Source organism: Chroicocephalus ridibundus, chromosome 3 (genome assembly GCF_963924245.1).
Source record: "Chroicocephalus ridibundus chromosome 3, bChrRid1.1, whole genome shotgun sequence".
In the NCBI taxonomy this organism is placed as follows: Eukaryota; Metazoa; Chordata; class Aves; order Charadriiformes; family Laridae; genus Chroicocephalus; species Chroicocephalus ridibundus.
In genome coordinates, this window is record NC_086286.1 from 21,262,327 (window position 1) to 21,275,677 (window position 13,351).

General features: G+C 38.2%; 1 protein-coding gene across 6 annotated transcripts in view; it reads right to left on the bottom strand.

Annotated features, from left to right (window-relative positions):
• The window catches only part of WDPCP (WD repeat containing planar cell polarity effector), a 156,115-nt gene that overhangs the window by 132,699 nt on the left and 10,065 nt on the right, over window positions 1–13,351 (bottom strand). The window contains exons 1-2 of one of the 6 annotated variants that reach the window (XM_063328348.1): window positions 4,219–4,327; window positions 3,138–3,219 (exon numbers count right to left, since the gene is read on the bottom strand). The exons of the other annotated variants lie outside the window; for them this stretch is intronic. The gene's annotated coding sequence lies outside the window, so the exon portion shown is untranslated. Of the gene's footprint in view, window positions 1–3,137; window positions 3,220–4,218; window positions 4,328–13,351 lie in introns of those variants that run through there. 6 annotated transcript variants of the gene reach the window in all.

The window sequence follows — 13,351 nt, forward strand, 5'->3', positions numbered from 1 at the left end:
TGCTCAACATGAACAGACATAAAAGATTAAATTCAATATTGCTATAACAATACTCTTCTTACTCTTCCCATTAATAAATCTGTGAGACTTCATCTAATCACAAACTGATTTAGCTGGCCCTGCATTAGAAAGTTCTTTCAAAGCTTTCCCAATTTTTTTTTCTGTCTTCGAGTTACAGTAAAGAGAAAGACTGACTTTTAGGCAATTTAAACAGAAATTTTTCACAACACAAAGGCAACTTTAAAATTTATTCCAATACAATCAATATTCAGCAGCCATTGATATTAAAGGCATTGATATTAACATTGTTGCCATCAACATAAGAACAACAATACACGTCACTGAAACTTACATTAAGTGAAAGGAACTGCACGAGGAAGTTTGTTTTTCTATTATTTTAAGTAAATTTGGTACGTATGCCAGCAAACATGCGGATACTGGAAACTTCCAGGATGTTGACCCAAGCCAGTAAACACACATTGTAAATGCAAATACCTCTTCTTACTTCCAGTCAGTTCAACCTGACTCTCTCTCCGTAAGGCTCAACTCTTCCTTTTTCTTACTAATCATGTGTAGAACAGGGAGAAAATATTGTGAAGACCAGAAGATAGGAGGGGGAAAAGCCCATCAAAAATCCACTTTGATGGAAAAGGCACAGCACTGTTTGGGAAGGATTCTCATGTGGCAACATTAGGAGAACAAAGACTGCCATGGATGGTTTGTCATTTTAAAGACAAAGAATTAGAGCTGTATTTCATAAGCAATGTCCTGAAGAGGATGTTCCAAATGATGGACTTTTAATAAATGGTGTCTCTTACCTTGAGAACAGTGGAGTCTACCCCTATCAACTTTGTAAACCTTTCTAAAAACTACCATGGTCATTATTTCACGAGAGTGACAGAGGGGCTGCACGAAGCAATAGAGGCACAAGAAAACAGCATTGAAAAAAAAATGGCCAGGAACAGTACAGTTTACCTGTTATCAAGATAATCCCAACAAGACAAGAATATTTAACAAGAATATTTAGAATGTATACATTGGAAAACAGAAAAGATTGATATTTTTACTACATTGAAGAACTTTGCAATTTTCTCCTCCAGGCCCCTCTTTTCATTCAACCTCAGTTACCCCATGCCATTTAAAAAAAAAAAAAAACGCACACCACCACTTCAGGGAACTTCTTACCATTCTACTTATGAAACTTGCGACACTTTCTATGGATTTAAAAAAATATTTCTTAAATGCATTTCAATGTTCTCACACACTTGTGTGCTTCCATAGTAGCTGCCCTTGGGATTCTGCTGGTTATTCCCAGTCTCCCAGACTCAGGCATATGGTAACTTAGGTTGAGTGCAAACAGGGACCTGGAGGAGGAGACCACAATGCCCATTACAAGATAATGGCTATTTTTTCTACCTTCCATCACTTAAAAAAAATTTTAAATGCTTAAAAAATCTTGAAAGCCACAGTTCCAAACCCAGACATGCTGAATTCTCAATTTGCATCACTAACACCACTGCACTAAACTCAGGTCTCTGCTGGTTTATAATATATCAAACCCAAAGAATATGCAGAAGAGGTACTAACACACCCCCGTGCCCCACCAAAGCACACAGAACAACTCCAGCTTATATGACAAGTTAAGAAATAATTGCAATAGAGAACCTTAGGCTGTCAGTCCTACCCATAGAAAAAAAATAATAATTGAGTTCTCCGAAAAAGTGTCTGAATTCAAGACAAATTCTAAGACAAAAGCAGCCATAGGGAAAGAAACACAACCAACAAAGAAAACACAATTAGAAGAGCTCTTTAAATTTCAATAGGCAAGGAAATGTATGAGATACGTAGGGGTGAACAGGCCAGGAGAAACAGAAGGACTACACAGTGAAAAAATTACGTGCTGATTTTAAGAGACAAAAATTACCTTGAGAAAACAGGCAAACTTCCAAATTCATTCCCAGGGAGCGACAACCCTCTTCCTTTTTCAGGTCTGACCTACCCCTTGCCTAGAGATCCCTTCAATTACACTCAGAGACATGTAATCAAGTTTATATGGTAAAGGAATGGGAAAAAAACTGCCCAAGGCCAAAGGGAAGTTCGTATCTGGGGGAAGGGGAAGGCAGCGGGGCAGGGGAGATCAGGAGAAGGGAGCCTACCTTTCCTCTTAGACAACTGTTAAAGTCACACAGAGAAAGGCCTTGTCTGATTTTTGGTAGAATTTCAGGGTCTTTTACCACTTAACAGAAATCAAGCAGAAAAATTATCTTGGACTCTATTAAAATGTGAAAAGACATAAATGAAATTGTACATGTAACAAACTGACATAGAAAAAAAAGGAAATACGAATTAGATGCCAGTTGTTTGTGTTTGGTTTGGTTTTTTTAAATCACTTTATACTCCTTTGAACCCCTTAAAAAAATTTCCTTGGATTTTTCTCTGAGCCCTCAGACCAAGACATTTGACAGAAGGGAAAACAGGTGGCCTGTCTGGAAATGGTTTATTTCTTAAGAGAAACAAAATTTTGAGTACTTGGCCTAGTTCTCTTCTTGTGGAATCCACGAGTTCACTCCAAAAAACTTGTGGAAACACTTGGCATTCGTATCTTTTAATTAAGTAGTAGATAAATTACCTAGCTAGTCTTAGAGAAAGACTTAATGCAGTTTGTTTCCACATTGCCATGAGGTATTATCTAATGCTTTTGTTTATTTTACATCTAAAGGTCTGTTTCAAAAATAAACAGAATCTGTTCGCTCCATTGTTGTCATGATGTATGATACTGATGAGCACCTTATAACATATAGTCTGATTAATTTTAGACAAAGCCTTATTGCGCTAAATATTAATAACTCTAAAATAGTCTTCCTAAATATGGAGTGCCTCTAGCACTGTAAACTCAAGATGTACCAGTGTGCCAGGGAAAGCACACCAGGCATCTGGCTCCACGATCAGTGCATCAGCACCGGCAGCGCAATGCAGCCTGGTGTGCCAGCCCAGGTCCAGCGCCGCAATTCCTCCATCCAGCCCTTCGGGTCTGTATGCTGCCACAACTCCCAGCAGGACTGACACCACACCAAGGCTGCCCCACTCCACCTCCTACAGTGGGGCAGAAAATCACCTCTGCTGGCTTTAAACCTCACCTGAATTCAGAGAAGGCTCTGCAAGGAAGACAGCTCAGAAGCTGACTGCGGATGGCTGCACACTCATGGAAACCTCATCACCCTGGACATCAGAAAAACAGCCACAGTAAAAAAATGCCACAATGGCCCCTCCAAACCAACAGACACAAATTCACAGAAATGAGGTCAGTCGATCTCTCTGCCCTGCTGGTTTTGACAAGGGGTCAGAGAGGTTAGGGCAGACACTTCCCCCCCTAGACACTGTTGTTCTAAAATGATGAAGTCAATAAAAGGTACCAACACTCCACTGCGCAGCTGCATTTTCAGACATTCTCATTCCCTCACACTTTGTATGGTACCTAACTTTCACTTAGATAATTTATAGAAAAACTGTAGACAAAAATCAATGCATTTATCCTAAGGTACCTCCATAAACTGCTCTCTCTGAGGAAGCCACTAAGTATTTTTTTCCGAGAATTTTGTCTTTTATTTAAAATAAACATTTGCTTTTATGCTATTTAATGCAGCTGCTTTTATCAACACTTACAGAGCAATTCAGATTTTTTTCCCACTATTCCATACTACAAAATATCAAGTCAACTACTGGAACAGACAGCTTTGCACAAATTTCAAGGTAGGAGTTGGACTGATTTCTTTTCACACAAAAGCTAAGAAAACAGTTAGGAAAAGCCCAAAGACAGCGCTCCGCTGCAGGCTGAGCAGCACAGCTTGTTGCATCACCCAACAGTCTACAAAAGCGACGAGATTTGATGTGTGAATAATGTAACCATCACATTGGCAAAACACAAATATGATGCTTACGTGTTTTTATAGAGGAGTGATCTGTTCGTGATTACTCAGACACCCAAGCAACTGTTTTGCATGTTATGCATCACACACATCCCAACACAAATGTAAATGTGATGACAGGTTTATTGTTTGGAGATATGACGCGCTCTGTGAACCTAAGTCTATCCTGAACTACTGCAATAAACATACACGCCATGGTCAAAATTTTCTCACAAGCCCAAAGAAACAAAGAAGTTTCCTATATTTGTCATATATTCCCTGTCAATTCAGAACAGCAAGAAACAGTAGATACCTTCTGAGTAGGCCAACACCGCCTGGATAACACGGAAGGAGGAATTTCACAGAGAATGGAAAATGGGTATTTTCTTCTTGTGCAAACACTTGGAGTACTTCCATCGCTTTCTGGCTCCTACACTTTCAGCTCACAAGAACAACTATGTTGAGGCAAACTTGAGGGTGTGCTTATGTAAAAAGTTTAGTTTGGGGAATATTTTTAGCTCAAAACACTGACGTGTTCAAAGTGTTAGTTCTGGTTAGAAAACCGAAATAGAACAGAGAGGTAAGAACTAAACTGTTTCTATATATTGCAACTGGAAAACAAAACAGCATGCTGCCCACAAGCAGAAGAGAGAGTCACTCCGCTGATTCTAATGAAAAAGTAAAATTTACAAATTTCTCCCACTATTCAGTAATTTCAGGTAACAAATTAATGAAGAGTTAGATTGTGACTACAAAGAAGTTTTCTAAGCCTATTTTGCAAGACAGTAATTTGAAAGTAAATGCCTTTAAAAGCAAACTAAATAACACAACATGACAAAAACTGTATTTTTTACCTTAATAAACTCTGTATTTTCAAATTCTCTGTTTTTCTGGTTTAGGCAAGTAAAGATGACAATAGTTGTTAGTTTTCTGATGATATACTTTCAGTTTTGCACAAAGTCAAGTGTCTAATAAATCACTAGAAAAAACCTTCAACGATTAAAATTAAAAAGCTTGTTTTAGAAAGACACATGCAATTTTATATAGCAGGCTTTTAGAAATGAAAGCCAGATTAAAAAAAAAAAAAAGGCTTTTGTTTTCAAACATTTACATCTCGGATTAATTTTTAAAGTCTTCTATAAATCTTCAACATTGTTCAGATATATAACGTAAACATGAAATATGGCAAAAGTCGACAAGTTAATTTATTGCAGTCTGTAATCAACAATCTATGCTGATCTTCAGAAAAGATAAACTAGAAAACAGATGCTCATTCTGTGGAGGAGATAAAAGCAAATGTGGAACTCTGAAAGTGTTCCAGAAATGCAAATGCATACATCATTTGCGCTGAAGGCAACACCAACATTCTCCTTAAACGAAGCAATATATCAACATGTAAGAACAAGGAAGCCTTTTTCTGTCAGCAGAAAACATTGCCCGCAATGAGTAAGTGATCAAACTAAAACCAAAATGGCAACAAGAATTACAAAGTACTTAAAACTTTACTTTCAATGTGCTTGTATGCCCCGACATATACAGGTTGTAATCCAAAGGACGTACAAACAGTGAACGGCACTGTAACTTGTCTGATTTTCTATGGAGTGCTGATCTACAAGCCCAACACTCCTGTGTCATCCTCATATTCCCAAACCTCCACATTACGTTCCCTGCTTTTCCCTCAAGTTTCCCAAATATTTTCTACATTGCAGTCAGCTCACTCATTTCTTTGTAGCCATGTCCTTCAATTCCCTTTTCCTTCCTCTCCTCTGCCACTACACAGAACTCGCGTGCCAGCCAAGCACAAAGCAGAAGACTACGGCTGGTCCAGCGCAACAAGCTTTCTCAGCAATCAGTAAGTACATATTTAATACTGAAGGCTGAAGGTCAAATTGAAAAAAAAATCCTTGAGCTCAGGTCACAGTCTTTTCTTGAGGAGTCTGGGGGAGGGAACACCAATTTGGATGTCCTTAGACGTCCACAAAACGCGTACATGTTTGGAGCTTTTAAGACCTCTACCTTACCCATCAGATCAGCCAAAAAGCTCCAAAAATAAATGTCGGAACTGAAAGGCAGATTGTGTGATCAGTTGTTCCTTCAGGTAATCAAAGAAGAATGCTGTTCCCTTACTCAGCAGATTTTGCTTACAGGAGTCAGGTGATTAAAAAAAAGGGGGAAATAAGAAATAACAGTGTTCTGAACATAAATACATGTGTTGTCATCTGGAAATTATGGTTGCTTCTATGAGCTAAGTGTTAGCTCTACCTCCAGTTCATCATTTTAAGACAGAAAATCTCTCAGCTACGTTTCTTGTTAAATATTGAAGGTTGCAAACCCAAATTCATCCTAATATTTTAGTACTGCTGATTAATTAATTTAAACCCTAATCGCAACAGAGACAAAGAGAAAGTTTCCATGACCAACAGAACTAGTATTTGCTCACTTCAGAAGGGTAAATTTTTACAAAAACTAGCTTGAAATCTATTTTCAGTACATTCCAAATCTGTTTAGCTTAAACATTAACTAGCAAACTCGTGGGGTTTTTTTAATTTTCCACAAAACTATATAACATATTCATTAAGAACACCCATTCTTCAAAACTCTGAAAGATCCATAGTTCATAGGGTAGTCACGTAGGGCAAGTCACTTACTGCCCTACGCACCCCCCAAAGTACATTATCACATTTCAACTGCCACTGCCTAAGATAAGTATTTAAATCCATATTCGCATTTCACTTTTGAAAATTACAGCACTTATAAATTGGCATTAGGACCTTGAATTCAAGCACTTTGTGGTTATGACAACACTCCATTGCACAGTAAGCACGCTACTGGGCGATAAATGCCATTCCCCGATTTTCGAACAATTTAACATCCTAATAATCAAAAGGAATGTTACCCAAGCTCTGAGGAAAGATGGGCAGATGAGTGATAAGATAAAATATCTTCAGAGAAAAAGAATGAAGGGTAACTCATTGCTCCCAGAAAGAAAAGGTAAAAATTACAATGCCCCTCTAGCTGGTGAAAGCCATACATACTTCAGGAATGTTTTCTGCACTTTTTCTATAATGGAAGAGAAAATGAGAACAAAAGCTAATGATTAATACAAGGCAGCTGTAATAAAGGTCATGAAAAAATACATTTTGGTGTGTATGGAAATGCCTTTCCCCAGAGGGATAAGGTTCCTTATACCCCATTTCTGCCATATCCAACCACAATCATGACTTTGCTGGGCAGATCCAATTTTTCATCACTTATACTTCATAGTAAAAGTGTGCCCTGCAGCTACAATTCTAAAAGGCAAACAATAACTCACTTCATAGCTCTTGCCTAAGTGTGGAAAGTGAATTCTTACGTATTTCTCAAAATCAGAAAGTAGGACATATGAATATGCTTGTCAGGTAAAACTTGGGAGAGGCCCAAGAACATTTGAAGGTGTCAACAGGACTTGGAGGGGCAAAAAACCTCCTAACTTCTTCTGCACAGAGAGCAGGACAAAAGTTGTCATGCTGAGGAAACCGCCTCACTTCTTGCCAAGCTCATTGCTGCTCTCCCATTCCCAGGCACCAACTGCAGTTAAATGAAAAAAAAAAAAAAAAAAAAAACCAACCCACAGGTTTTTTTTTTTTATATATATACCGATTCATCAAGATAGTTGTATCTTTTTGCAGTATGATGAGTGCCTAATTACAATGATTCAAATCTCTTGTCACCTTCAGGCTAACCTACAGATAGCAATGGTTTTTAGCCAGAGCTGATAGTGAAAATGAACTTGACACAGCACGCAATGGTTTGTTAAGCATGATATAATATTAAAAACATCATTCCCCTTTCTAATCTAGCCAGGAGGAGGAAGAAATCACATGATTTTGAGTTCAAAGTTGCTAAATCCCTTCTCCAGCAGGGAAACATGCTTGTCTGATTACATTTTCAGGTTGAACGCATTTGTCACTCTATCACCTTTCTCCACATTCAGTCCTGGTTTGAGCCCTGTTGGTTTCAGACAGTTCTTTCTCCTCCTAATTTCGCTGTAATTTCTCAGAAGTTCCTTCAGCTCACTACCCAGTTTTCTTCTTGGAAAATGGTTACATGCAGGCTGGGCCCTCTAGTGCATCTTTATGTCAATGCACTATATTCCCAGTCCTTTTTGCACTGTTTCCTCTACCAAGAAACTTCTGAAAGAACATTTACTCTGTCCATGTGCCTTTTTCAAGTGGACCCTATTTGTGCTTCTAGAACCTGCAAAGAAGCAGGAGCTGACTGAGTGATATATCCACTCTAGTTGTGCTGTCGCTTAGTGTCAAGACTCAAACTCAAGCACTCAGCCCCATGAATGGCACCTTCTGCTAACCAGCTGCAAAATCAGCATCAAAAGCCCAGCAGGAAACTCAAGAGACGAGGACAGAGAAACAGCTTCCTCGCCAGGGGCAGAAGTTCAGGAAAGAAACCTGCTTAATACTTCAAATGACAGGTCCTTTATAAGGACGGCGATCTGCACCATCCCTTCAGATCAAAGGACTACCATGAGGCACATACATACACATGGCCTAGGTGGGAAATTGTCAACAACTTCAGATCCTCAAAATAGGGTCAGTTTCTGCTTAAGGCAGAGAACAAAACCTTGAGGGTGTAATTCTTTCAGTTGCTATACTGTATATCCTATCCAAGCCAATCTAAAACTTTAGCATTTAGAAAACCATTTTGATACCCCTGTATTGCAATTTTTTTGATTCCTCACGTTCTATTTCACAATCATCAACACGATTATTCATCCAATCTCAAACCCATTTGCTTGTCTTTCGCTTTTAGTTTCTTAAGATAAAAAAGACCTAACAGACAAAACTGGAGCTGGTTAAAATGCTTTAAATAAAAAGCTGCAATTATATCTGAACAGATATTTTTATGTCACTCACAAGATTTTGATTTTTAAAGTAATGAGTGAAATGTTTTGAAAATAGGCAATATTATGTACATAACCAAAATTGACACTGACAAAGTCTGCAGCAGTCCATGGGAAAAAGCAAATCAGTAACATAACAATAAAACTGGCCATGGTACAAGTAATATGAACAATATCAGAATTACCTGTATTAATTTTCAATACAGCTTATATACCTTCACTGGATGACCTCTACATTGATAAAATCATCAAAGAACAACAAATGAAATATGAATGCCCTCTATATGCATCACTGCTCTTTACACTCTGTTTAATATTTTCAGTCAAAATAATTCACAAAGGAAGTCTAATTGAATAGCAACCCTATGGTATAAACAGTCGCACATTTTGTTACAACTTCACAGGTTACTGAAAATTCAGTGCATCTCTTGGCTGCGTCACACCCAGTCTACGTTTCAAAATAAGTTGTTCAAAGAAAGATTTTTATTTTTTTAAAATGGATTTTAAAACAGCTTCTGCCAGCAAAGGCCTTCCCAGTTTTGGAAAAATGTCACTATAGGCACCCTGTAAATGTCATGGAACATGAGGAAACAGCATATAAATGACCAAGTTTTCTAATACACTTGGAGTTACCTGATGAAATCACTAGAAGGGCAGAAGCATTTTGAAGCTTGCTTTTCTTTCACTTCAAGATTAATTTCAGCTCTTTTTAAAACCTTCAAAAAGTGTTCATTACCATTCGAGGTGTGTATATGATTTGCGATCAACAGGTGTGACAAAACATGAACAAGCTTTTGAAAACCAAGAATGGGCTTATGTTTAACATAAGGATAAAACTTGTTCTGACTGTTTTTTAAATAAAACAGAGTTAAATTCATGCCAATGACATTAGGCATAATGAAACAATAACTATTTATGGTTTCTCTGTGAATTCTGGTAGTAAAACTCTGGATGTGGTCACAGAAATTATAAATCTGCATTTGTTATCTGGAAAACAAACCAATTATAGTAATTTTCTGCTATTACAAGCAATTGTCTTAATTACTTCAATATATTACTTCACATTGTCTGAAAAGACAGGATGTCAGTGTGAATAGCATTGGTTTGGCAGCCCCAAATTAGCAACAACCATTAAAGTGGTGCATGTTCTCTCTATTCCCTTCCCCAGAAAGAGCATCTCAGCTCTCACAGAAGCTTGACTTTCTACCTCAGTATCACACAAAAATATTAAATTGAAATGCAAGGAATCAGACAGACAATTTTGAAAATTCCAAGTGGCACATTCATGTCTTTTAAGTTTGTTCTTTGCATTGTGCACATCTATTAATTATCCATCATTTCACGGTTTGACCCACTCTTGCTAGCAAGCCATTTCTCATATGACCCCAATTTATACCAAAGGTAAGTGTCAATATGATGGGAACAATGGTACTGTGCCAACAACCTATAACTTTACAATAATTCTGCAGATGGCCATGCAAGGATGCCTTTACAGCATCAGCCAGTCACTGGTAAATTTCTTGCTTTTGCAGGGTTTCAAAAAAATGGAAAAAAAATTTACAAAAATGAGAAAATAATAATAAAACCATCAAACATAGCAATTGCCCACCACCATTATTGCTGTGAGTATACTATAGGTCAGTTTTGCCATGAAAATCAAAATAATGTCCTTTTGTGATAGTAAGCCTGCAACACTTAAATTATACGTTTTGACTCCTTTATATAAACTTGAGCATTGATACCTGGTTCAAGTCTTCGACCTTGTGTTTGCAATTCCGTAATTCCACGTATTCCAAAGAAATTTTTATCATTTACAAATTTTGGAGTAGGATTCCAACCACAAAGATCATATTTCCCTTTTTTGTTTTTTAAGACAGTTCATCCAGGATTTATCCCTTACTAAGGACATTGTTTAAAAATGCATTACTTCTGAGCAATTTAGAAAAATCTTCTCTCAAATGAGAGCTGTGACTGACCATTCTAGTTAGCTCTAGCATTTGGCTCTTTCCATTTCCACAGCTGTAAAAGATATTAAATTAACTCATCCACACAAGTTTAGTCTTCCACATTGGCAGCGCAAAACAAAAGCAGTAAATGGCTTCAGCTGGGGGAAGCAGACTTAAGTAATTTCTGTATTTTACACAAGCCTTTATTTTTAAAAAGTCTTTTTTTTATGGCTGATACAATATTAGGGGCCTTCTCACTTTTATCTGTGTATTCCTTTTCGCAAAATCTTTGACTGAGTTGGGCTTGCTCAAATTAAAGTCATGGCTGCTGTTACTTTTCTGACTGATGCTTCCTTTTCATTAACCTTCATACGTTAAGGAAAGCAGCAATATTTTCACCATTATCATTATTCCTTTACTTTTAAGCATAAGGCCAACAACATGATCTTCACAGTAATCCATGAAATAAATGACAATTATTATATACATGAGAAAAAGATGCAGAACTTTCATTCTTCTGCTTACTTGCCCCATTCAGCAAATACTGCATTATTTCCTTTCATGATGATAACATTTCTTTGATCCCAGCAAAGAGATTTTTGGAAAATGAAGTTAGAAATAAATGTAGAATAACTAACTTAAGTGGCCTCAATTACAAACTGACATTTACTGCAGTTTATCCATGACTAGGGAGTTTTAAAATTCACAGCATGCCATCTTCTGAAAATCAAGCAGCAGCAGCAATACAGGTGTGCCACTCCTGCAACTTTATGCAACATCTGCGCTGTCATGTCCTTGAATTCAGAGTAACTAATAACCAGCACAGCACATACTTTAAAAGAACACAGATGCTGAAGTTGGCATTTATTCACTGACATTATAGGCAGCATATTTTATAGGCTACTTTTTAAGGAATGCTCAACCACTTGCACATTGTGCACAAAATGATCGATGATCACCGCAGTGAAGTTCAGCTATGCACCGGAATTTCATGTGTTGCACTGTTGCAGAGCTTTGCCAATCCAATTCAGAAAACAAGCATGACAGCAGTGCAGTTACTTTATTAAGTCAGGTACTGAATAGGGATACAACTTGATATATTGCAAAGCAGAGAGACAGAAAAAGCCACTTAGGGGGTTTCCTAATATCACATATAAAAAAAATCTACCCAGAAAATAAAACAAAACAAAAAAACGTTTAGCAAGAGAAGAAAGGTGATAAACACCATCACTGACAGAAGCCAAAGGAGCTAGTCTAACTAGATCTTTATGGAATCTAATTATTTAATGTGCCCTTTGATGAAATGCCAAGTAATTAAGTTATTCCAAAATCAAAAGTCCCTGGAGGAGTAAGTCTGCTTACTACCTAAGTATTTACTCAAGTGAAACTGCCACCAATGCCACTGTTTCATGATCTCTCTGAATTTTGCATTTTAACACAAGAATGGCAGTGTTACAAGTTTTCCAGTACCAATCTTACACTGATTTCCACATGAAGAGACCTTTGCAGCCAGCTAAAACAGTAATGAAGCCACCAGCACTCCTACCAGGCATGGGACTTTGGCAGCAGAGTGCTCAAGGAACATTCTGAGCTGTCACATACATTCTGTCACAAGCTGCACCTCATTCACTAACATTACATCATTAAGAATTTTGTTTCAAGGTGAATGTATTAATTACATTTACAAAGGAACTCTTTCAATATCTAAAAGTAATCAACACTTAAAAAACATGTTTGCTTCCTCCTATGTAACGATGAATATGCACTGTCACAGGAGGTGCCTAGCCACTGTTCTGCTCTGTGACAGCCTCATCTTATTGCCCCGTAAGATCACAGAAAAGATGCTCCTGGAATCTATGTCAAGGCATATGGATGACAGGGATGTGATTAAAGACAGCCAACACAATCTCCACAAAGGTGAACCTGCACTGGCGGTCAAGGAAAGAGCGACTACCTTAACTTTTCTAAGGCCTTTGACGTGGTCCCACACAATATCTTTGCCTCTAAATTGGAGAGATATGGATTTGATGGATGGACCATTCCATGGATAAGGAACTGGCTGGATGGCCATATCTGAATAGTTGCAGTCAATAGCTCAATGTCCAATGGAGATCAGTAACAAGCGGTATCCCTCAGCTACCTGTTTTGGGACCAATACTGCTTAATATCTTTATTAATGAAATAGTGGGATTGAGTGCACCCTCGGCATGTCTGCAGATGACACCAAGCTGAGTGGTGCAGTTGATACGGGTGAAGGAGGGGTTGCCATCTAGAGGGATCTGGACAGTCTTGAGAAGCAGGCCAGTGTGAACCTCATGAAGTTCAACAAGGCAAAGATCCTGCACCTGGGTCAGGCAATCACCAGTATCAGTACGGACTGGGGGATGAATGTATTGTGAGCAGACCTGCAGAGAAGGACTTGGGGATATTGGTAAATGAAAAATCTGATATGAGTCAGCAATGCGCACTCACAGCCCAGGAAGCCAACCCCATCCTGGGCTGCATCAAAAGCAGCGTGGCCAGCAGGGCAAGGGAGGGGATTCTGCCCCTCTGCTCTGCTCTGGTGAGACCCCACCTGGAGTGCTGCATCCGGTTCTGGGGTG